The sequence below is a fragment of the Phyllostomus hastatus genome, unplaced genomic scaffold, assembly GCF_019186645.2.
Source record: "Phyllostomus hastatus isolate PE091 unplaced genomic scaffold, TTU_PhHast_1.1 phas_contig_86, whole genome shotgun sequence".
Taxonomy (NCBI): Eukaryota; Metazoa; Chordata; class Mammalia; order Chiroptera; family Phyllostomidae; genus Phyllostomus; species Phyllostomus hastatus.
Genome location: NW_025333977.1, coordinates 45,781,380 through 45,808,038, shown reverse-complemented (window position 1 = coordinate 45,808,038; position 26,659 = coordinate 45,781,380).

Genomic DNA, 26,659 nt, shown 5'->3' with positions numbered 1-26,659 from the left:
TTTAATTTTAGCTTATTACCTTTGAAGTCTGAGGAAAATTGAATTGTTTAAAGTGTTAATGTATCATTTGTTGCTTGAACTTTTAAATACCTGTGGAGAATGTATACTTAAAATGAATTGGAGGATTGTTTATTTACTAATTTACCTATATTATTTGTAATCAATGTCATATTAATAATATGTTATGTAAAAGGTTACAACTAATTACAGATAAAATGCTCACTAATATTTTAATGAATTTAGTCCCACCCACTTTATTTTTGTGGGCCCTTTCATGTTTATAAGTATATAATTGCTCACCAAGTTTACTAAATGTTTACTTCAAATCTGACAGATAACCAATTCTTAATTAATTAAATATATCTATCCAAGTTGGTTTTTAAGAGACATTCCAATGAATTCAAATTAGTTTGTGAAATGATAGGCAAATCAAATTTGGATTCCCCCTACTTTGAATATCCACTTGTCTAGATTTTTCCCACCTGCTGTCATATGTTAATTTTTTTAAAGCTTCATCTAGTTGCAAAAAAAAAAAGAAAGAAAGGAAGAAAGAAAGAAATTGATATTGTCTGTGTTGTTTCATCCTTAAAGTGAAACCATTTGCAAGAAAATTATAGGTCCCTAGTGTTGAGCTTCTTTGCATATTAATTTTGTTAGCCTTACCTCCTGTGGTCTTTAGTTCTGGAAGGCCTATTAGATAATACACAAGATAAATTTTTTTCCTTGTATCTTTGAGCTAGTATAAAATCCATCCATTTTCTCTTAAAACTGAAATTTGCAGTACTAGTCACGCATATTCTCCCTTATTTTACAAATAGAGATTTATTTAATTAAGCATGTTAAGCTCTGTAATAGTCAATATTAGTTATATTTCTGTAACCCAAGTTCCTGAGAACATATATTAATGTTAAGTAAATACAAGAATTGCACAGTGTTCTAAACTAGTTAATGTAATACCATGCAAAGTGAACTTTGAATAACAGTCTGAAATCATAATAATTACTTTTTACTGTATGTAATAGGTCAAAGATTTTTATATTTGTCTATATTTTAACATTATGAACTTACAGATTTATAAAAGTATAACACTAAATGAAAAGCAAAGTATTTTATTATTTAAACTGATATATCCCACATTGACCCTTAAGAAAACTGTGTTTTTATTATTAATAAAAAACTCTTCAAATTCTTGGAACTTTCCAAGTGTTGACCCTCTGTGTAATCTAAATAGGTCAAAGTGAAAAGTACAAGTGACTGGTGATATAACTTCTTCATTTGAATTTAATATTATTTTACTACTACCTTTTCAATGTATTTTAAAATGACATCATATGAAATCAGATTTTAAAAGTCCAACAAAATATTTTAATGGGAACCAGGAAACCCTTATTTCTGTATCTAAAATATATGTTCTTTATCTTAAGTAGAAAAATCATATAACATATACATATTTCAGAGATCAACTAAAACATAAAACACAGAAATGTGTTAAAATAAAATTCTATTTAAAATTGGATATTAAGATTCAGTTTTAAGGCAAATATAGACTAATTACTTGAGGAACAAAAATTACTACCATTTTGGTTCTAAACTTTTAACAAGCTTTGTTTTTTGCTATCAAAATATGTTTTGTTTTTCATTACAAAGCCCATGGATATTAAAATTATAATAGCAGTTTAATAATGTGTTCCTCTATGCTCCCTAATTTTATTGCTTTGTTTATATAACTACTGAAGAAAACATTATCTAGAAAAATGTTTTTAACCTTTATGTATCTGATCAAAGTATACAGGTCTGAAAACAGGGCCATCTTTTCAGGAGTAGTCTTAAGAATGTTGTATAGGTTTATTTAGCTTGCTGGCTGGTGTCTTATAAGACAAAAGTGTTGGGAGAGTAAGTTAGAGAGTGACATATGGTGATGTATTCTCATAAGAAAGGTGATGGCTACAGTCCCCACTCCCTTTATTTCTTTCATTGTAGTTAGGCTTTGACACAGCAAATAATTTTGCAATTCTATGTGAATCTAGCTTCCTTAAATTCATTTGCTCCCTTATTAATTCTAACACTGGGGAAAATACATGAAATACATGATGGGATCCCTTGGTTTTTATTAATAAGAAACATGTATGTTTTTGATACATAGAAAAATAACCTTGGCAAATAAATACATTTTTATTTTTAAGTATTTTTGAGTTAAATTTTAAAACTGCACATTTTAGCTGTTATTTGCTGCACTCAAGCATATGCTCCTTAGATCTTTATGAAGTATAATTTTCCACACCTACCAAACTGTCTCAAATTTTATAATAACTGATACTTTGATTCTTGTCTGGGCTACTCCTTATAAGTCATACGCATTCCTAACTCCTTTCCTATGTTAAATGTGTTTGAATATTTCTCTCATTTTCTCTCCCCAAAACTAAGTCACGTGCTTTTCTCAACATACAACTTAAGCCAGTCTTCACTAACCACTGTCCATCTTTCCGTTCTCTTTGATGCATACAGATGTTATGTCTATTTGAATGCTGTTTCGTGGTATTGGATAGCTGTTTTATTTACTCATGTTATCTCCTCAATTTACATGTATGTTTCTTGATAACAGGGCCTGGTCAAAGAGTCTTTAAATAATAGAACTTAAAATCAAAATAAAACCCCATATTTCCTACTTTATTGTCCAGTGTTCTATTCACTTTATCATGATCTGTGATGTTATGATGGCAGCAAAAATGGGATATATTTTTAACGCTTAATCCACTCATGTTTGTTACATTTCCAATCAAAACAAATATTACACCATACTTTATATCAAGAAAGTTAAATTCCTTCATGTATGTAATGTAGCATCTTCCAGAAGTTTGCAAAGTGTTTTTAAATTGAGTTTAAGAAACTTGATTAAACCTATTTGTTTATAATTGCCAGAGTGTTTAGCAAAAGTCTGGACATAAGAAATACATGTTTAAGGAGTCATTAACACCAGTGTGATTATTAATTCATTTTATGGTATTATATATTTCACTGGATTTAATAAAGTAAGAAATACTAGATTACTTATCTCAACAATCATGTATCTATATTTGGTTTATCTTTATTAGCATATTTATGTTTTTCAGATTTGTTTGACAATCTTTAGGTCTGTATTGGTATAGCATATTAACATTACATTTAAAAAATGAATTAGCTAATTCTATAACTCAGGTTAGAGATAATATAATGTTGATATTCTTATCCTTAAAATTAGTATAATCAAAAGCATGTTTTACTGAATACATTTATAATGGAAACTCTTTAAAATATTAATGAATAAACATAATCAGATTTTCTAACAATAATGCATTAGAAATATATTTTCATTTCATAATGTGTGGATATTATAATTTTAAGTGAAAAAGATCTTATGTTTTAATTTTCTCTTCCCACACTGAGGTTCAGTTTGGATTATTTTTGAATTTTAAAAGATACATAAGGGGACTAAATAGTAATAGAAAAATATGATAAAAATAAGTAAAATAAAATAATAGCCACATTAAAAAAGATACATTTGAAAAACTTTTTTTTCTCTCTCTCATTATAATCATCTCAGACAAAGAGGTCCTACTATCTTTATAAAACAGGAGTGTAATGGAAACAAAATAAACATCCACTCAGGAGTGTCCCCATGAGGCTCCTCCTCCCCAGACTGTCTATTTCCACTGAAAACATGTTTGGCTCTCACATATTGCCCCCAATCCTCAGCTGATCAATTTGTTCTTGGGTTTTTAAGTGACTTGAATGTGTTTTTAAGTAGCTTTCCGTGTTCAAATCTTAAACACATTCACATATTGAACAATTAAGATTCCCAGTGATAAAATATTTCCAGTGGATCTTTGAATCTTTTATTTTAAATTTATTTACTATATATAGTTAACATATGTACTGAAAATGGCATGAGCTTTGAAACACTAAAAGGAGTTTTACCATCACATATATGTCATATATTCTTGGCCATATTTACACACAAAAATTATTTAAATATGTGACAGAAAGGTAATTCCATTTGTTGAGCTAAACAAATGAAGAGGCTTTTATATGTAATTTATAGTATTATGTGTTATGCAGAGGCTGATATAGAAGTATCATTGCAGGTTGCTTAGAATGGAGAAAAAGAATTGCATCCTCTCTGAATTTTATGGCTGAAAGTATAAGAAAGTATAATAAAACCTTCCTTCTCTAACTTTTCACTTACTTTCCTGGGAAATTTATTTTATGGAATAATGCAGAATGGCATGTACCTTCTTCCCACAATACTATTAATATTTTAAATATCACAAAAGCATGCCTTCCCAAATTTTATGCTTTAATAAGATATTAATGGAACAGAAGATTTTGTGTAATTATGCTGCATACATGAACTAATCTTTGGCATGAAGACTTTATACAATCACTGAGAATCACCGAGAATCATCCAGCTAACTTTTGTTCGCTAAAAACTCACTTTCCTCACACACAAAAACCAAACACTTCCATTTCTTAAGCCAATCATTGAAAACATGGAACTTTGATGTAACAATCCAAAAACAAAACAAACTGTGAAGGTCAATGGCTTAGAGAAACATAAAGATAAAGGAATGGAAAAGTCATAGCAGAACAGAAAGGAGCCATCCAGAGGAAGATGCTCCTGGAATGCTTTTCAGAGCACACACTACACAGTACTCTCTTCATAGCAAGACTAGCACTGAATGAGGCGCACAGGAAACACCAGCTACTGGTTTTCCAGGGAAGTCCACTCTTATATTATACCAATGTGTGGAGTTGAGACAAGGTAGAATTCCTAGATTTCATGAATGTGGAAATTTATTCATTAGGTTTTAATAAGGAAGAAGAGAATGGAGCAGGGCTGTAAACATGTGGATGCATGAAATTATGAAACATGAAATCAGCTCTAAGTTAGACTGAGTTTAATTGTCCTTGAAGCTGTTTGGAACCCAAAACCAAAATAGCTCTGGAGAGTCTGGAGACTGTCAGACTGTTAAGAGTTTAATGGTAAAACTAAAGGCCCAAGAGGAGTACTTACTCTATTGCTGAGAAGATTTGGAAGAGCCAGTCGAGTTTAATTTTGAACAGCACATTAGGTTTGGAGTACTCCTAAAACTAGGAAAAAAGGAATTGTGGCCCATGTACTAAAAGACCACATGTTCTGGAGGGAAAGTGATATAACCCCAAACTGGGTCCTCTAAAGGATTCTCAGGGTAATGGGTGAAACAAACCTTTTATTTGTGGTCAACTGGCCATAATATACATGGCACCTTTATTTTCTTTTGCTTATTATTTCATCAACTTTAGGTTGTTTGAAACTTCAAATCAACACTATTTTTTAATGCCTACTATGTGCAAAGGTCTGAGGTAGTGCAGAGGGATATAAAGAAAAGCATGACATAAGTTTTGCTCCATTTAATATCTAGTTCAAAAGGTAAAGACAAAATATAAAGAAAGTTTTAAAACAATATAAACAATACAGTGTAAAAAATACCATAGAAATTGCAAGGTAGCACATGATAAGTTCAGAAATCAATCTCATTCTTTATGGTTTGTATTTTGTGGTTTCCATAGCACTCTGACTACCAACAGGAGCAATGTGTGTGTGTTCTATGTGCTAATAAAATAGAATACTGGATTTTAGCTTGGTATTCAGAGATCAGGCCTATGGACGCATCTGGGTTTTGATTGCCTATTTCTCCAGAGAAAAACTTAGGCAGATATATAGTTTGTATTGGCAATCATTAATTTATTCACTCAATAAATATTCTTTGAGTGCTTGCAGTGGGAATGGACATGGAACTAAATGAAGCATATATGATTCCTCCTTCTTGGAACTTGCTATCTAAAAGAGAATGCAGATGTGGAACAGTTAATTTCAAGTGTAAACTGTTACAAAAAGAAATGTACATAGTGGTATGTAAGTATATGCCAAAACCTAATCTAGTCTGAAAGTGTTAGAGAAAAGAAATGCCTTTTACGTCAGGAGAGAATTAGTAGAAAACTTTGAGGCAGTCAAAAGGAGGGGTAGATAAGTAAATGGATTTGAGGGATACTTAGGAGACATAAATGACTAAGACTTGTCAACTAATGCCTTTTTTAAAGGGAGTAAGTGAGAAGGATGGGAGAAAGGCAACGCCCAGTCCTCTGGCTTGAATAATTGGATGGATGATAATTTACAAAATAAGGAGCCTGGGGAGAGGATCAAGATTAGAGTGAGGAGGTGGTAATGGAGGAAAAGGAGTAATGCATTTCTTAACTGAGATGTCAGACTTCCATGTAATGATTCCAGGTAGGTGGTTAACTATTTGACCTTGAGGTTACAAAGTGGTTTGGGCTGGATATATATGTTTGAAGCCTTATGAAGGCCCAAGGAATGACAACATTGAAGAAGAAGGGAGAGGCAACAAGAAAGCAAGAAAGGAATAGAAGAAAGGAAAAGAAGTTTTGGAGAAAGAAATGCTTAGTTATAGTAATACTCAGAAAGGTCAAATAAGAGTTGAAAAGATTCTGTGTTAATACATAGTACTCTTTCAGTTATCCATTTTAATCAATCACCCCAAAACATAGTAATTAAAAGCAATGACTTAATATCTTTCATGGTTTTGGGGTGGATTGGTATCAACTCACTGCTCTGTATGCTGCTGACGCTGAAATCACCTGAAGGCTTGAGCATTAAGGACAGCAGAGAGAGCATGTATAAAGGACACATGGACAAAATCAAAGGCAAGTAGGATCAAGGATAGGAAGTGGGGTTGGCTGGGGTGGCAGAGAGTGGTGATGAGGAAATGGAGACAACTGTACTTAAACAACAATAAAAAATGTGAAGAAAAAAAAGGACAGCAGAGAGAGCTTCTTCCCTCATGTGTGTGCCCCAGGGCTTCCCACATGGCCTCTCTGCAGTATAATCCTCTCTGCAGCATAGTAGTCCTCTCTGCAGCAGAATAGTACTTTCTGCAGCAGAGTAGCCCACCTTCTTACATGGCTGCTCAGAACTCTAAAAGAAAGACAGCAGAACTGCTAGTCTAGTTAAGGACTACACCTAAGTATAATACAGTGTTACTTTTGCTGTCATAGGTCTACTTAGGTGCAAGGGGTGGCGGGTGGTATGAAGAAATATATTTCTCTTGCTGGGGTACAAGGTTTTATTGCAGAGGAATATGCGTGATTGGAGATATTGTCGCTATCTTTTAAAGTACATTATGCTATAAGTTAATGATTAATTATCATTTATTGCATATTACGAACACTGCAATGTAGTAGGAGCAGTATATGCATTATCTCCAGACCTTACTACAAAACTTAGAAGGTAGATATTGTTGTCCTTATATTGCTAAGAGAGAAAACAAGCTCAATGTGGTAAAAAGACTTGTTAAAGGTGTTGTAGTTAGGACATAACACCTACTTATGGCTATTCTTACATTTGGTAGACTACTGAACTTGTGATGTTTTCTATAGTTATTTTAAAGGAATAATTAGTAAGAAATACTTTTTCCCACTGTCGGAAGACATTTATGAGGGGAGGAGAAGTGGAGAAGAAAGGGGGTGATACAAAGTTGGAAGAAAGAAATGGAAATTTTATGAAGATAACAACCTGCTGGTTGTGTTTACTCCCATTTCTCTAGGGCCTAGATTAGTGCTCCATAAGCATTTGTTAGGCTGTTCTTAATTTCAAAGGATGCCTTAGTAAGTTCCAGAAATCAAAATTTCATATTTTAACCATAATGCAAAAGTCATATATTAACAAATACGAAGTATGAGCAAAAATCAAAATAAAACCTATGTGACTTGTATGCTAAAATATATTAGTAACTCATTAATTAAAAATGGTATTTTAAGTAAAATTCTAAAATACTTGTAGCCAACAAAAATGGGAAATCTACATTATAAATCTGTTAGATAAACTGAAAGAAAAATGTATGCCTTGCTGTATTAAAAAATAAGCATTTGTTAAATGATTTTAAAAAGTATTTAACTGTTTACTATTTTTGACAATTATAATTTGTACTCCAAATGATACCTCTATTGTTTGTACTCCAAACAATATAATATGTATGCATTGTACTTTTCCTTAGAATATTGCTTTATGAAAAATTTTGTAAGCATTCTGTTATTTACCTTATATTTGATAATTGCCAACACCATCATCATCACAATGCATGAAGTAGCTACCTTTTAATATCATTAAGATGCAGTTATCCTCTGAATGCTCATTGTTTCAAATAAACCAAAAATATGTAACAACATTTAGAATCCCCCCAAACATCCATATCAATCTATAGTATGGAGGTTACAAATCAAAAGTTAAATGTATATGTAAACAGATGAGTGTATCATGAAAAGTTTTGTGTTTAAAAAGAAGCTTAGGAAAAATCTTTTGGTTAGTATAGTAACATTTATAGAATTTTACTGGTTCTTTGAATAAGGAGGAACTTATTTGAATAAGGAAAACACAGTGGTCACCCCCAGTAGACTATACCCTGTGCCCCAGTATTTCTGAGATTCCAGGAAGGCAAAAAAGAGTAGAGAAGACCACAGATGCTAGGACTTGTTGGAGAACATTGAGCAGTTGTGACCAAACTTCTCTTTCTAGCTTCAGTGCCAGCCTGTACAACCTTTGGGATGCTGTCCTTTTCCTTTTTCAGCATTTTCTCTTTTGCTCTTCTGATCTCGCACCTCCAGAACTTGAGTCACTGTGCAGGCATCCAGCCTGGCACACAAAGTCCTAGTTAAACTCAGTGAACAGAGTTTAGGGACTGGTTGTAGAATCCCTGATAATTTAGGGTCTGTCAAACCTCCCATTGTTTCTAAGAGGACAAGTTGCTTTAAACAAGTACAGTGTAGCTGTAAGGAATTGTCTTACATGAAACATGTATGGTACTGCTCCAAAATGATGTTTAATATCGTTAACACTGATAATGTAAAAGCCATTAATAGTTACGAGTGACAAGTCTGACTGTTTAAAATCATATAGATTGAGTAAAGCCTATCACTTGAGTACTAAATAAATCAGTGTAATTTTATATTAGTGAGATCTGGTCAAAGGAATTTAGTTAGTTCCAGTTTAAATATAAATGAACACCATAGTGCTTTCTAACAAAACAACAACAAAAACTGGCATACTTTGAAAGTTTTTCTCTTAGAATTTAATAGTACAATGTCTGGAAAGAGAAATAAATAAAATCATTCTACATGTTCTGATTATACCATAGCTGTGATACTGAATTTAACTTCTGAGCAACATATTTATAAGAAGAAAGCAAGTGGTATAACACATGTATGAAATTATTTCAAATGATAAATATTATAAAACATTGGAGAAAAGATAGGAAAGGGAATATTAAAAGGAAAAGACATAATATCTAAACTCTCTGTGATTGCTGTTTGGCACAGTAGATTAATTTCTTTGTTAGTAAAGAACCTATATTCATTCATTCATTCATTCATTCATTTAATCATTGAACAGTCTTGAAGTTCTACTATGTGCTAACAATTGTACTGGGTACTGCAGGCATGGAAGTGAACGAAACACAAAACTTCTCATTTTCATGGAACTCTCATTGCTTTTTTGCTGATGGAAATTTAAATGTCCAGAGTAAACTTCTATCTTTAACTTTATTTTTTTAAATACATTTTATTATGCTATTACAGTAGTCCCAATTTTCCCATTTTGCTGCTCTATCCAGTAACCCCATTGCCTCCAGCAATCCCCACTTAGTTCATGGATCATGCATATAAGTTCTTTGGCTACTTCGTTTCCTATAGTGCTATTAACATCCTCTCTCTATTTTGTACCTACCAATTTGTACTTTTTAATCCCTGCAACCTTTTAACCCATTCTATCCTTCCCCCTCCCAACTGATAACCCTCCAAATGATCTCCATATCTATGATTCTGTTTCATTCTATTTGTTTGCTTAAATTTTTTTTAGATCCAGTTGTTAATAATTGTAAACTCATTGCCATTTTAATGTTGATAGTTTTGATCCTCCTCTTTTTTTCTTAAATAAGGCCCTTATATTTCATATAATAATAGTTTGGTGATGATGAACTCTTTAGTTTTAGCTTGTCTGGGGAGCACTTTATCTGCCCTTCAATTCTAAAAGGTAGCTTTGCTGGATAGAATAATTTAGGTTGTGGTCCTTACTTTTCATCACTTTGAATGCTTCTTGCCAGTCCTTTCTAACCTGCAAATTTTCTTTTTTTAAAAGATTTTATTTATTTAATTTTATAGAGGGAAGGGAGGGAGGAAGAGAGCGAGAGAGAGAGAGAGAAACATCAATGTGCGGTTGCTAGGGGCCATGGCCTGCAACCCAGGCATGTGCCCTGACTGGGAATCGAACCTGCGATGCTTTGGTTTGCAGCCGACACTCAATCCACGGAGCTACTCCAGCCAGGTTCTTTCTTTTTTTTTTTTAACAACTTTTTTTTATTCCTGTTCAAGTATAGTTGTCTTCATTCCCTCCCCTCTTCACACCATTTCTTTTGAGAAATCAGCTGATAGTTTTATGGGAAATCTTTTGTAGGTAACCATCTGCTTTTCTTTTGCTGCTTTTAAGATTCTCTCTTTATGTTTAACCTTTGGCATTTTAATTATGAAGTGTCTTTGTGTGGTCCTCTTTGGGTCCATCTTGTTTAGGACTCCTTGTGCTTCCTGGACTTGCATGTCTATTTCCTTCACCAAATTAGGAAAGTTTCTTTCATTATTTTTTGAAATAAGTTTTCAATTTCTTGCTTTTCCTCTTCTTCTGGCACCACTATGATTCAGATGTTAGAACATTTAAAGCTGTCCCAGACTCTCTAGCTTATCCTCATTTTTTAAGTTCTTTTTTCTTCTTTCTGTTCTGTTCTGAATACTTTTTTCTTCCTTGTGTTCCAAATCACTGATTTGATTCTCCGCCTCATCCTCTCCACTGTTGATTCCCTATAGATTTTTCTCTATTTCACTTAATGTAGCTTTCATGTCTGCCTGGGTCTTTTTTTATGCCATTGAAGTACCCAATGAGTTCTTTGAGCATCCTTATAACCAGTGTTTTGAACTCTGCACCTTATAGGTTGCTTATCTCCATTTTATTTAGTCCTTTTTCTGGAGTTTTATTCTGTTCTTTCATTTGGGCCATATTTCTTTTTATCCTAAATTTGGCAGCCTCCTTGTGTTTGTTTCTGTGTATTAGGTAGAAATGTGTTGACTCCCTGTCTTAGTAGCATGGCCTATTATAGGAAAGCACACCAGTAAGTTGGATGGGGCTGAGCCTTAGGTAATTACCTGGATGAGGCAATCCATGGCACTGCTTTGTGGTTCTGTGTCAGGAGAGCTTGGAGAAGGGACAATGACATTGCACTGCCTCTGGAGTTTTTCCCAGGAGGAAGCTATTTCCCAACACTCTCCTTGTTGCCAGTTACTTCAATTTCTCCTTGTCTGCCTCTGGTGTCCTTCCAGGTGTTGCCCTGGTGCTGAATCCCAGAAAAAGTGAGTCTGTGTAAGTCCTAACTCTGTTGTGGATCCTTTAATGGGAGTTTCCTGTGGATCTTGCAGTTTCTTCCACTTCCCCAAACCCCATTGGTTTTTATAGCCAGAAGTTGTGGGGACTTATCTTCATGGCCCTAGAACTCTGGGCTTGATGGTTTGGTCTGGTCTGGGCCTGGGATCCCTTGCTTCCGAGGTATCCCTCCTGATTTTTATCCACCACTCATGGATGTGCACCACCCATTCCTGGTTTCCATGCCTCCACGTCACTCTGAGTCTCCATGCCTCTCTGAGCGTCTCTGCAACTCTACCTTTTCTATGCATCTGGATAAATGTGGCTTTTTAAAATTCTTGGTTGTTGGACTTCTACATAGCTTGATTTTCTGACAATTCTGGGGGATTATTGTTTTTTAGTCTAGCTGTAATTTTTGTTGTAGTTATGTGATGAGGCAAGGTGTGTTTATCTATGCCTCCATCTTGACCTCTGTTTTTTATTTTAAATTAAGCTAAAAATCTTGTTACTATTTCAGTTATGATCATCATTGGCTACAAAAATCCTGAAAATCTTATATCATGGACCTTTAGATACTTGTTATGCATACAGTTCATCTTCCTTTAAAATTAAAAATAACATAGAATGTATGAGTGCATCATCTGGGTAAGTGACTAAAGAAAAAAACACATTGCTAACTTTACAAGAGCTAACAAAAATATTGAGTCTGTAGAGGTTCATCTGAAATCAGACAACCCACCTTTCTTAAACTTTGATTTCAACTTTCACATGTGCATTCACACCATGTATTGTATGGTTCAGTGGACTGAAACCACATGGTGTATAAGGTAGTTAATGTTATCAAAGGAACATCTGGAGGATGTTCAAGGTTAATGAGAATTCCATTCTTGAACATTTTATTGAACATTAGGAATTCCTTCTAAGACCCCTAGTTCAGTACAGTATCATTTTTATCAATATGAGCTAAAGATTTGCTTATTACATTAACATTGTTCTTTTTCTCAAATAATATGTCAGAAATGAATATGTAGCACTCCCAAAGTTTTCCTAGTTAATATATGAGTGACTGTAGACTAACAAACAACAATATACACCTTTGTAAATAACATAATACAAAAGCCAGTAATATAAATATAGTATCAGAGGAGTTTTCAATAAAATATAGACATTTGGTTATATTGCAACATTATTACATAGGTGAAGCTCTTTTGAAATATTTTATTCTTTATTTGAAGAATATTTCTTCTGCCTAAATTTGTTCTCTTCTTTTTTTATGAGAAAATTCACTAAATAGTCTGTTGCAGGTGAGAACACTGAGGCTGAAAAAGGGAAAGTGACTTTTCTAGAGTCACAGCTGATAAGTGGATGAGTCAGGATTTAAATGTGTGATTTTTTTAAAAAATATTTTATTAATTATGCTATTACAATTGTCCCAATTTTCTCCCCTTTCCCCCCTTAAATATGTTACTTTCTGACTAGACTGCCCAGGGATTTCATTTAGTTTTTGATTATCCTCTGATTTCTGGCTTCCCTCATTGTCCTGACCTAATCTGGGTTCCAAAGATATTTTTCTTTTTACTGTGCACCAGCATTAAACACAAAGAGATAATTTTTAGAATTAAGCTCTACTGTGCATGCACACATAGACACTGAAAGGCAATGCAAAAGAGTTAGGTCTTTTGTTTTTTTTAGGTAAGCAAACAACTAGAACAGGAACAAATTTACAGAAATGGAGATTACATGGAGGTTTATCAGTGGGGGGGGTAGGGAAGAATGGGGGAAAAGGTACAGGGAATAAGAAGTGTAATTGGTAGATACAAAATAGACAGTGGGAGGTTAAGAATAGTATAGGAAATGGAGAAACCAAAGAACTTATATGTTCAACCCATGGCCAAGAGCTAAATGGTGGCGGGGGGTATGCTGGAGGGCAGGGGTTGCAAGGTGGAGGAGGATAAAGGGGAGAAAAATTGGGACAACTGTAATAACAATCAGTAAAATATAATTAAAAAAGAGTTAGGTCTTGAAATAAAAATTTAAAAAACTTGCCATCAAAACCTTGACTTTGAATTGATTTTACTCTTTTCACTATTTTCTGGAGTGGGTGCAACTATATTTAATATGGTCCAGACCTTTTTGAAGGGGAAAACTTAATCCATGTAGAAATATAGTAGGCATGCTTCTTCAGTTCAAATAGGGCAATAGTTTTTAGTTCAGTTGTTATGAACTTTTACTGAAATATTGACACACATGCAGAAAAAATGCACAAATTACAAGTGTGCAACTTGACTTTTTACAAACTGGTCAGACCCACATAAGCTACTCTCAAATGAAAGTATATTCATTAGCGCCCAAGAAGCCCTTGTTATGGTCTCTTCAAGTCCTATATTTTCCCAAGGATAATCACTATCCTGACACAATGGGCTAGTTTTGCCTGGTTTGTAATTTTAGATAAATGGAATTTACAGTATGTATGTGTATGGTGTTTTACTTCAACATTGTCTTTGTAAGATGTTCCATTTTTTGGTGTTTGGTTGTAGTTTGTTTTTCTTTGCTATGTAGTATACTATTCAATGAATAGATTACAACTTATGGTTTCCACTCTTAATGGCCATTTTGGTAGTTTTTCAATTTATGATTATTACATATGATACTGATACTAACACTTTTATTCATGTATTTTGATGGATATATGTATACATTTCTGTTGGGTAAATACCCGAGAGTGGTTCAATGTATTTGGAAAGGTCACTCTAATTTTGGTACAAACAAAAAAAGTTCCTTGTGTAAAAGAACATCTCTTATCTTTGTATTTGTAACATTTTAATTATTCCAAGTACATACAAAAATGACCTTAATAAGTTGTTTTAACAAAACAAAAAACAGAGAAAAAGAAATATAAGATCTCATATTATCTATCACTTTGAGATAAAAATCATGTTTAATGTTTTCATAATACCTTTATGTATAGGAATTGTGTATTTACATAATGCAAATTTAACAATATATTATTAGAATAATCTCATGCTTTAAATGAAGTATTGTTTTGAAATGTGTGCTAAAGGCAGCCAGTGGTATTAGAGAAGCAAAGGGTGGATATTTTAAGATAAGGTCAAACACTGGCCCTGACTTGTGTGGCTCAGTGGGTTGGGTGTCCTCCTGTAAACTGAAAGATCACCGCTTTGATTCCTGGTCAGGGCAGATGCCTGGGTCACAGGCCAAGTTCCCAGTTGGGGGCATTTGAGAATAAACTGATCAATGTTTCTCTTGCACATCAATGTTTCTTTCCCTTTCTCCCTCCCTTCCCTTCTCTTTAAAACTAGATATATGAAATCTTAAAAAGAAAAAAAGAAGTCAAAGCTTGCAGTGAGGCCAAGAAAGGAAACATTAAAAAGTATACATTCGATTTATCAATTATATGTCTGGTAACTCTGGTGTGATGACTTTAGTGGAATAATGGTGTAGAAGCCATTTTTCAGTGGCCTGCTGCCCCTTCCATCTCCCTTTCCCTGTCCTATTCTCTTCTCCTTCCTTTCCTTTATTTTCTTTTTCTTTTCATTGTTTGTTAGTTTTATGGAAAATAATTTCATTCTGTTTGCATTTTTTCTTAGATACATTTCCATATATTTACTGCCATCAAATCATCTTTACCACCACACTCTCTTGCTGAATTACTTTTATTTGTGTCCTACTAGTCCAAAATAGTACATTAATACATTAATGTACTATGAATGCATTAATTCTTATCACCCATTATAGTTTTCATTATATATCAGCCAGAGAAGGTGAATAGAGAAAAAGGTTATTTAAAGTTAAGAGATATGCAGTTTGGTGGGCTGGGGGTTGTAAATGACATTTGGTTATAAAATGATTCCACTATTATATGTAGGCTGACACATGAAGTGTGTCATGCAGCTGATACAAATATACAAAAGGTTTAGATCATGCAGCTGATCTAAATATAAGGCTCTTTGGCTTATGTTTCCTTATCCTATCTATAAATAGGACGTTGGTGAAAAATTGTCATAGTACTTCGAAAGAAATCTTTGCCCAAAGTTTGGAGGGAACGATACTGGTCCAGGGAGATTTGAGGAAACAAACTCAGTATGTGATTTTATCTGGGATTTTTACTTTAAAAATATGCATAATAGAAATATGCTATTTAGTTTATTATTAGACATGCCATCTCATTGAGTAGTTTGGCCAATAAACTAATTTTTATAATTTGGATCCTTGATTTAATTTTGGGAGTTCAATTATTATTTTAAAATGCCGAGGATGTCAGAGAGAGTCTAATGAAAATAGGTGATGAGGTGCAAGTGGGATGTACATATTTCAAAGATGTGTCTATTCTGCCACAAACTGGCAAGCGTTCCTCTGCTCCATATCACTTGTCAATAAATGAGTAAAGTTATAAGGCATGTTACATATATGGCAAATCAACAACCAACATCATACTCAATGGACAAAAATTAAAAGTGTTTCCCTTAAGATCAGGAACAAGGCAGGAACATCTGCTTTCACCATTCTTTTTTTTTTAATTTTTTTTTTAAATTTTAAAAAAGATTTATTTATTTTTAGAGAGGGAAGGGAGGGAGAAAGAGAGAGAGAGATAACAACATCAATGTGTGGTTGCTGGGAACCGTGGCCGGCAACCCAGGCATGTGCCCTGACTGGGAATTGAACCTGCGATGCTTTGGTTCGCAGCCTGCACTCAATCCACTGAGCTACGCCAGCCAGAGCTGCTTTCAGCATTCTTATTCAATGTAGTACTGGAAGTCCTAGCCACAGCAATTGGACAAGAAGAAACAACAGGCATCCAGTTGGAAAGCAAGAAGTAAAACTGTCATTGTTTGAAGATGACATGACATTTTATATAGAAAACCCTAAAGATTCCACCAAAAAACCCCATAAAACTACCAGAACTGATAGATGAATTCAATAAAGCAGCAGGACACAAATTAATATTCAGAAATTGGTGGCATTTATACACTAATAATGAACTATCAGAAAGAGAAACTAAAAAAAATCACATTTCAATTGCAACAAAAATTAGGTAGTGAAGGATAAACATAACCAATTTTGTAAAAGACCTGCCTACTTAGAAAATTATAGAATACTAAAGAAAGAAAATGAGGAAGATGTAAATAAGTGAAAGCCTACACTGTGTTCATGGATAAAAAGAATTAATATAATTAAAATGTCCATACTACCCAAAGAAATCTATAAATTCAACACAATTCTGCTTAAAATACCAGTAACATATCTTCCAGAACTAGAAAAAATATTCCAAAAATTTATATGGAAGCATAAAATACTCCAAATACCCTCAGCAATCTTGAGAAGGGAAAACAAATTTGGAAGAATCATTCTACCTGGTATCAAACTACACTACTGATCCATAGAAATTAAAAGAGCATGATACTGGCATAAAAAGTCATATAAATCAATGAAACAGAATAGAGAGCCCAGAAATAAGCACACACATTTATGGTCAATTAGTATTTGACAAAAGAGGCAAAACATGCAATGAGATAAAGACAGGCTATTCAATAAATGGTATTGGAAAAATTGGACAGATACATAAAAAAAATTAAACTAGACCACCTCTTTACATCATACAACAGGATAAACTCAAAGTTGATTAAACACTTAAATGTAAGTTATAAAAACATAAAAATCCTTGAAAAAAAACATAGACTGTAAAATCTCATACATTTCTTGCATTGATTTTTTTTTCTGATATATCTCTTTAGGCAAGAGAAACAAAAGAAAAAATAAACAAACGAAACTACACCAAGCTAAAATGCTTTTTGAACAGCAAAGTAAACCATCAACAAAATGAAAGGACAACATACTAGATGGGAGAACATATTTACAAATGATAATCTGATAAAGGGTTGATTTTCAAAATGTATAAAGCACTTGTATAACTTAACATCAAGAAAATAATCCATTTAAAAATGGGCAGAGGGTCTAAATAGGCACTTCTCAAAAAAGGACATACAGATGTCCAATAGACATATGAAAAGATGCTCAATATCTCTAATTGTCAGAGAAATGCAAATTAAAACCCCAATAAGTTTTTATCACCTCACACCTGTCAGAATGGCTACCATCAAAAAATCAGCAATAAGTGTTGGTGAGGATGTGGAGAAAGGGAAACCCTTGTGCACTGTTGCTGGGAATGTAGACTGGTACAGCCACTATGGAAAATAATACAGAGTTACCTCAAAAAATTAAAAATGGGACTGCCTTATATGACCCAGTAATTTCAGTTCTGGGAATATGTTAGAAGAAACTGAAACACTAAGTCAAAAGAATATATGCATCCCTATGTTCATTGTGGTGCTATTTACAATAGCCAAGATTTGGAAGCAGCCCAAGTGCCCATCAGTAGATGAATAGATAAAACTGTTGTGTAACACAATGGAATGCTACTCATCTGTAAAATGGAAGAAATCTTACCTTTGTGACAGTATGGGTAGATTTAGAGAGTATTGTGCTAAGTGAAAAAACCAGTCAGAGAAAGACAAATGATTTCACATATATGTGGAATCTAATGAACAAAATAAACTAACAAATTGAAAAGGAATCATAGATACATAGAAGAGACTGACAGCTGTCAGACGAATGGAGGTTTAGGGGTTGGGTGACAAAATTGAAGGAATTAAGAAAAAGAAAAACAGACACAAACAGTATGGTGAGGGCAGAGGGGAAGAAGGGTGGTGGGAAGTGGAAGGGGACAAGAATGGAATAAATGGTGAGAGAAGGAGACTTGATTTGAGGCAATGAGAGCACAATGCAGTACGTAGATAATGTGTTATATGTTATAGAATGGTGCACTTGAAACCTATATGGTTTTTTAACCAATGTCACCCCAATAAATTCAATAAAAAAGAAAAAGTTATACAGCAGAATTTATTGTGTTTTCTTAACTTATATTTATCTGGATTCTATGATTTCCCTTCCTGAAGTTTCTGGATTTTATTAGATGTACAAACATTAATAAATTTACTAAATAATTAAAACTCTTATTCTTGTAAGAATTAGACATATTCAAGTCATTTTTAGGGACAATTAATGATGAGATGTGATGAGGGGCTTTTATACTTTTACAGGTAAAGTCCTTTTGAAAATTGGAAACTAGCTTATTTTGAGGTATTATAATGAATGATAAATTACACTTGTAAAAATAATTGCAAGTGTAATCATGTAATCAAGTGTAAATCATACATGTAATCTTGTATTGATTTGGTAGTCCTTTGCTGTATGTATATTTATGTGTGGGTGTGTGTGTGTGTGTGTTATTGTTCTGACCCTCAAGAGTCAGTGCATATTTATAAAAAAATATTTTTGCTACTAGAAATAAAAAAACTTTATTTAAAAAAGGAGAGAAATGAAAGGATGATGTATTAGTGTCTTGTTGCTTCTTTAACAAATTATCACAATCTTGATAGCTTAAAACTATATTCTTTCACAGTTTTGGAGACCAAATGTCCAAAATCCAGGTGTCAGTAGGGCCATGCTCCTTCCAGTGGTTCTAGGGAATATCCTTTACCTTGACTCTTCCAGCTTTGGTTAGGTCCATGTCTTCCTAGATGTTTCTGGGCTATAGCCACGGCACTCTCATCTCTGTCTTCAAGTTACTGTCTCCTTTCCTCTGTGTCTCTTCTTTGTGTGTCTTTTATAGGATATTTGTCATTGAATTTAAGGTCCATGTGGATAATCCAGGATAATCTCAACTTTATAATATCTCAACTTAAATATACCCACAAAAATATTTTTTCCAAATAATTTTATATTTACATGCTCTAGGACTTAAAGTATAAATGTATCTTTTGGGGGGGCCATAATTCAATGCACAGTATATAGTTATTATAACATTTTATTGGGACTTGATTAAGTATTTTAAAGTTAATTTTGATTGCTGCATACAACTTAGGTTTTGGCTTATCATTTAGGATTAGTCCCATATTTAAATAACTTGCTGAAGTAAATATATAAATCTAGGATTCTAATTTCAAATGTGGCATGAATATAAACTGGATTTATGTTGTTTCTTTATAGAGTGTCACTTTAACTGCAAAATAGAAATGCCTACCACTTTTTCCAGTATCATGTGAAACATGCTGTAGTTCACAAAAATCAAATTCTATAAACGGTTTTGGCAGCTATTGAATATTTTTGTAACAAATTGTTATAATATAAAATATTTATGATGTAACATTGCCTATAACACTATTTGTGGTATCTTTTATAACTCAAATGGTGGACTGTTGCGCGTGGGTCACCGGCCAGCAGTGACCACGGAACGCTGTGGATGGCTCGACGATAAACACGCGAGAAAAAACAACACATGCACAGAGACAAACTAGTTTCTGTGGAGAAGTAGGGACGAAATGGCCACCCCCCCCAGTGGGGAGCGTGCTGATTTACCGTCCATACCTGCTTTTATTGGGCTCATTTTGCATAATAATTCAGGTAAAGTATAGTACTCATTAGGGGGAAGTAAGGAACTATAGAAAACAAAGAACTCTGCCGGTCTATTGAGTTGGGGTCAAAGAGCTGTAAGACTGAGGAACAAAATAACTTCCTCCTAAGACCCTTCTCATTCAACTGAGAGCATTCTAAACAAAGAAGGTTTCACAGTAATTTACATGTTCTTTCTTAGGCCTGATCACCCTGGGGAATCCGCACTTCTCAGTACAGAGCTGCACCACCCTGTCATTGTTTCAGGCTTAGGTGGAGCAAGGGAACTAAGGCAACCAAGAGATAAGGAGATTTTCTCCCAGACTCTGAGAACTCAGGCTATGTCAGAGCCGAGGAGCGAGGGTCCATCACCCCCTTTTTGCTGCAGCCCCCCCCAAGTCCTTCTTTTGGGGGGCCTCCCAAAGTGATCGTGCCTGGCTTAGGCCATTCCCCCGTGGGGAATCTTACCCGTCTTTGGCTAACCGACCAAGCTTTTGGGGGGTTCAGTCATGAATAAAGCAGCAGAAGCAGCATTCCTGCCAGGAAGACAAGCTTTTGTCTCCTTGCTGGCTTACAGTTCCAAGGGCATTCCCTTAGCCTTAGCTAGGCGGGGGTTTCAGCTTCTGATACCAGTCAGGGCGGTTCCCAACAGTGGACTACTCTGGAGCTGAAAAATGGGCTTAAAAATAAATTGTACTGGAATAGAATTTGATTTGCTTAAAACTCTGTGAAGATGGCCAAACAATCATAATTTTATTTATTTTTGGCATTTTGGAGAGAACACTAAGAAATATGAGAGATGACTGAAAACATAAAAGAAACACATGGTAAAAATATGCTACCATGATCGTAGATGTACATACTCTATAAATTCATCAGTCCATTGACATTTATTCCTAGGTAAATACTAGTCTTGAGTAATGTGTGGTATTCAGGAAATCATCCCTAACATAAAGTACAGTTGCCTTGTATATATAATTTTATATTCTATGATATTATATCATTCACTTTCTTATATTATTTTTAGTAGATACATATTTCTCAATTTGGATATGCATAATTTACTTCACCAATTTCCCATGTTCTACTTATTTTCCTCCTACTATTTTTGTAGTTAGATATAACACAATGATGAAAATCTTTGTGCATATGGTTTTTCTGTATATCTTATGATGTAGTTAGAATAGATTCCTTGTGTGATGGAACAAAGGCTTGAATTTTGTGATCTTTAGGAAAGACTGCTGTCAGAAGGATGTCATAGGGACTGGTCCGTTGTTTGGCTAACTGCTGTTCAGTATTCCCTGTCTTTACTAAGACCTGGTCTGCCCAGTGGAATGGGTGAAGGGACTCATGATATGGGTAGGTAGACCTGCAGTTAGCAAATTTATACAAGGTGTTAGTGTTTGCCTTAAATGTTGTACATATTGTTTATTTTTGATTCATATCCTAAATCTAAAGGGTGTATTCTTAAAAGAGAAACTTGGAAGGTTATCTTGTGTGTTTTCTGGCATATTTTTTTTTTTTGCCAGGGTCTTCTTTATTATGTGGTTCTTTTTCTCAGTCATCCCCATAGATTTGTATCTCCAAGGTGCATGCAGGTTCCATTGAATCTGTAGTGCCTGTCTTATATTCTGAGAGATTTCTGAAGTGTACAATGGTTCATTGTTGCTTTAAATGCTATAAGGCTTCCAGAGATAAGCAGTGAGTTGAGGGGTATTTCCCAAAGTCTGGCCAGTACCACAAGAGCAATTCCTTTCCTTCTATGAATGTATAATTTGAAGTGTTTTATGTATTCAGCCATCTTTGTGTAAGCACTGAAACTGGTTTTTCCTTCAAGGTATAAAATGTTACCTGACAGGCTCTTGTCTATTTAAGGGATTCAGAGTCTAGTCTTTTCAAAGAATAATATAATGGCTTCACTATAAGGCCAAAGTTTTGAATTCAAATTTGGAAAAACCCTATAATCCCTAATAATTCATGAAGCTGCCTTGGGTTCTCTGCAATTTTCCTAGTGCTATATTTCAGTTGGTATTTGAAGTATACTACCTCCTGTTTGCAAATCTAGGCCGTGTGAGGTCATACTTTATATCCTCTTTTTGTCAAGTGATTCAGGATTGTGATGGTGTCAAGCAAACTGTCTTCATAAGTATTGCTAGCTATTAGTAAGTCATATATATATATTGTAGGATAATTCCCAATTTCAATGAAAATATTTCTAAACCTTTCTAATATTTTCCCAAATATGATGGGAGAATTCTTAAATCCTTGTGGCAACACAGTCTGGGAGCAGTATGGGAGCATGGCTTTAGTTTCTGGGCTACCATTCAAAGGTAAATAATGGTTGAGGCTTTTCATCTCTTGAGATGCAGGGAAAAAAAGCCTCCTTCAAGCCTAGGACTGAAAACCATTTGCCATTCCCAGCATTGTGGTAAACGAATATGTGAGATGGGTACCATAGGATGTATGCCCTGGACAACATCATTTATGATCCTAAGACCCTATACAAATTTATATGAATCAGAGAGAGGCTTTTTGGCTGGCAAAATGGGGGTATCATAGGGAGACTGGCATAGTCAAATTAATTCTAATTTTAAAAATTTCTACAACACTGGCTGAATTCCCTCTAAATCTTTCTTTTAAAGGGGTTATTGTTCTGTGGAATCTACCTTTTATTTTCATTTAATTATTATGGTTAGATGTTAACTGCCCTACTTGGGGTTCTGTCAGTCCAAAGAGTTAAATTGACCTGCTAGTAGATCTTGGGTGGGGAGTCTTTACCTCCAGGTCTTTCCAGGCAATGCAGAAGCACCTGGAGCTGGTGAACATGTTCTTGTGTGACTGCTAAACATAATTGCTGTTTTTCAGGAGAACAAGTTATTTGTGCATGCAGTGTATAAAGTAAATATCAGCTCAAAGATGGAATTGGGCATTCTGGCATGTAGATAAAAACCATGGGTAGGTTTTTGAAACTCAAGCTGGCATTCCAGAGTTTGAAGGAATGTCAGCTTTTGAAACTCTTTGGTCACTCCAGTGCTCACTCCAGTAGTCAATATCACAGCTGAACTTTTCTTGGTTGCTTTTATATTTAGCATCGAGTATATAGCTTCTGTATCTACAAGAAAGTCAATTAGCTTATTCCACACTGTCAATTATACCTGGGCTCCTGTGGGGAAATAGTAATAGGTCAGGGGCTGTGTAGAGAGCTCCTGGGCTTCCTCATTTGTCATCAGATTTATCATTCCGTTCTCATATTTCTAGGTGAGGGTTTCTATTCTGTATATTTTCCTTTTTGAGGTCCGGGCAGTCCTTTCTCCAATAGCCTTTCTTTCTGCAATTGGCACATTAATTGGTGCCTAGTGGTCAGTCCCCCTTTCTTTTGTGTTCCACTTCTCCTGGTTTCCTCACAGTGTTTTAAAAAATGGTGTCCTGCTTTAATTCCCTTGTTTCCTGGGCATGGTAAACTTGAAAGCAAAGGCATCCAAAGTTTTGGCATCTCTGAGCCTTACTGGAAGAAGAGGAGTTGTCTTGGGCCACACATTAAATACACCATCACTAACAAAAACTGATGAACCAAAAAAAGTCCATGCATAATTTGCGTGATATCTGCCACCACAGATAAGCCAAAAAGTCCTCCCATAATAACCCTAAGTATGCAGCGACCCTTTTGATAACCTTTTAAAATCTTTGAGCAGGTCCCAAGTTTGTGATTACTAATATAGAAAATGTACATATTTAAGTAATAAAACACCACTGATTTCTAAAAATAATTTTATTATACAAGTAAAAGAGGGCAACATAAAACTACTGGGGTGTTTGATATTGTATTTGAGAAACCAGTGCATCAATACCTGGTTTGATAGAAGTAGTTGCAATTCTCAGTGAGTTCTCAAGGAGCTCATCAGATATTTTGGTTCTAATTTTACTCTTAACATGTTTCATTTTTGACAATAGTTGCTCTCAAATGTAGGTGCTGCCAAACAGCAATGACATGAATAAGGCATGATTGTGAAGCAAGGGATATTTGTCTCTGGGAAGACAGGACCTATAAAAGTTCAGTAAAGAAACATGATCAATATTTTAAAAAATTGAATGTCAGATTGCAATTCTATGCATTTCACTTGAAAATTGGCAGATAACATATTTATGTTGACTGAAAATGGAGTCCAAATATAACAAAATATTGATTATTTTCCCAGAAATCTTAAAATCTGTTTTCAAATTCCAGTATCAGAATGAAATGCAAAGTTGCATATTTTTCACTGTTCACAGGAATGAGTTTAACCAGTGTGTCAAATACATAAAATTGTTTGCCTTAATTTGAGCTTGCCATAATTTCAGTTTCATTTGGAATGCTGTAATGGTTTGAAATGTGGTATCAATAAATTGGTTTTCACCTTGAAGAGAAATGTTTAACTCATTTAAAGGAGCAATTGGATTCACTAAATATGTTAAATATGTAAGCCAGTTTTCATCATTGAGTTCTGGCACAAATTTGTTTTTTTGATACCATAAAAAACTTGATAACATGTTGCAAATCATGAAATATTTTCAACACTTGGCCCCAACATACCCATCTTACTTCTGAAAAGCAAATGATGTAGCCATAGTCAGCATCAATACTTCAAAGGAATTTGATTCAATCCCTTGGCTCCTATGAAATTCATGGTCTTGATGATGATTTGCATGATGTTATCCATTTTTAAAGCTTTTGTGCATAAATTTTCTTGATGTACTATGCAATGATACTTCATCAAATGTGAGTTTTGAGTGGCAATTGCATTGTCTTATATTAATTTTACAAGTCCCTCTCTTTTCTCTGCCATCACTGGGCAGCATCAGTAACTACCAGATATGTTGACAATGGACAAAGAAAATGTCTTTCACATATTTTTTTGGTGCTTTGTTTGAATCTCTTGATTTAGCTGTGTCTTTTAATGGCACTAAAGAAGCCATTTCTTCAGTGACATTATATTCATCATTAATGCTTCTAATAAAAATGGCAAGTTTAGCCATATCTGTGCTGTGTGGATGAGCTTCTGTGCTATCTATCATCCATTGCCAAAGCATAAAATTTAAAATTAGCAAGTTTACTCTCCAAATTTCTTTCAATAGATTTTCCAATTTCTTCAGTTCATCTGGCTATAGTCTGGTGAGACAAACAGATTTTAGAAATATCTCCCCTTTTTTGGGGTAAATTACATCTGCCACACTTTCTATACATCACTTAATAAATGTACCACTAGTAAATGGTTTTGATTTTTTTGGCTATTAAGTATGCTCCCACATAACTAGCTTTTACAAGGGAATCCACCTGGGTTGCAATTTTTTTTAAAAAAAATATTTGTATAGAAGATAAACTTTTCAGTTCTGCTATTTTTTCCTTATGTCACATTTCATATGCATTGAATTTAGCAGCATATTTTTGCATATAATGCCTTTTCAAATTATAGTCTTTGAAAACTTGCACAAATTCCCTACAAATTAAGCCGAATGCCTTACTATTTGCAACAACTACCCTATCTACCACCAATGAGGAAAGATTGATAAAAGTAAAGAGAGAATTTGGACATTTTAGAAGAAGAAAAAGAATGTGACATGACCATTGACAAAATTGTCAATGGTTTTGAGAGGCTTCACAGGGGAGAAATAGTAAGGGTGTGGAATGGAAAAAAGTTGTAGCAAGAAAAACAAAAAATTTAAAATGAAAATAATAAGAGGAAAGAAGAAGGTAAAATAGTGTAAAAGAAGGGAGGAGAAAAGTATGAGAATTGAAATAAAGTATAATATAATATCTAGTGAATTAATATATACCAACTCGAAGGATAAGAAATGAATATTTAAAAATTATGTAGGAAAGAAAATATTGCAAATCATAGAGAAGACCATGGTGTATTTCATCTTGGTAGCATCTAGTATTTACCACTGTTTTTTTTTGTTTCTGAGTCTGCCTGTGGTGATGTCAGATGGTGTCCCAGCCTCGCCTCAGGCAGCCTGTTGGAGACTACCAGGGATCTACTGTGTGTAGCTGACTCTTTCAGTTTTTAATCTAGTCACTCTGCAATCAGCAGTCAGGCTTATGCTCCACAGCATTGGGCAGAGTAACTCCTGGGGGTGGGGCTATTGCCTCTCCTCAGGCTGATGCTACTAAGAGGGGAGTGGTCTGCATGAGGAAGATGGCTCCTGTAGCATGAGAGATGACTCAGCACCAGGATCCTGGGTGCTGCTCCCTCAGTTCCCTCCCCAAAGCCACCATCCCTAGTGACACGATCACTGACTGGCAGTGACTGCGGAACGATGCGGGTGGCTCATTGACACACGATAAAAACATACACAGAGACAACCAGGTCCTGTGAGGAAGTAGGAATGGAATGGCCACTCTCTCTAGTGGGCAGTGCCCCATTCCCCTGACAGAGAGGCTTTTTATTGGTTTCGTTTGAATAAGAATTCAGGTAAAGCTCATTACTCATCACTAGGAAGTAAGGATCAAACAATAGATAATAAGGAAGTCTAAGGGCCTATTTTGAGTCAGGGTCAAAGAGCTATAAAACTTTGAGGAACAAACTTACTTCTTCCCTGGACCCTTATCATTCAACTGAGAGCATTCTAAACAAAACAGGTTTCACAGGATTTTACATATTCTTTCTTAGGCCTGATCACCTGGGGAACCTGCCCTTTCCAGCACAGAGCTGCACCACCCTG